Raw genomic sequence first — 244 nt, 5'->3', positions numbered from 1 at the left:
CGATGCGTTCAGGGCCCACCGGACTGGTGGGAAATGCGAAAAACACCTGTGATAAGAATGTGCTGGAACTGCACTTCACTGAGCCCTGTGGCGATTTACATACTTTATTTTACTATTTAAAATGACCCTAAATAGTAAAACAAACAATCAAACTAAATCTTGTCAGAGTTTGTGACCACAGTACAAACAAAATCAAACAAAAAGGGGGAAATTGTTGTGAACTTTCCTATAATTATGTAATGAA

This window comes from Poecilia latipinna, unplaced genomic scaffold (genome assembly GCF_001443285.1).
Source record: "Poecilia latipinna isolate Pla-1442-1.1 unplaced genomic scaffold, P_latipinna-1.0 Scaffold707, whole genome shotgun sequence".
In the NCBI taxonomy this organism is placed as follows: Eukaryota; Metazoa; Chordata; class Actinopteri; order Cyprinodontiformes; family Poeciliidae; genus Poecilia; species Poecilia latipinna.
This window is presented reverse-complemented; position numbering follows the sequence as displayed.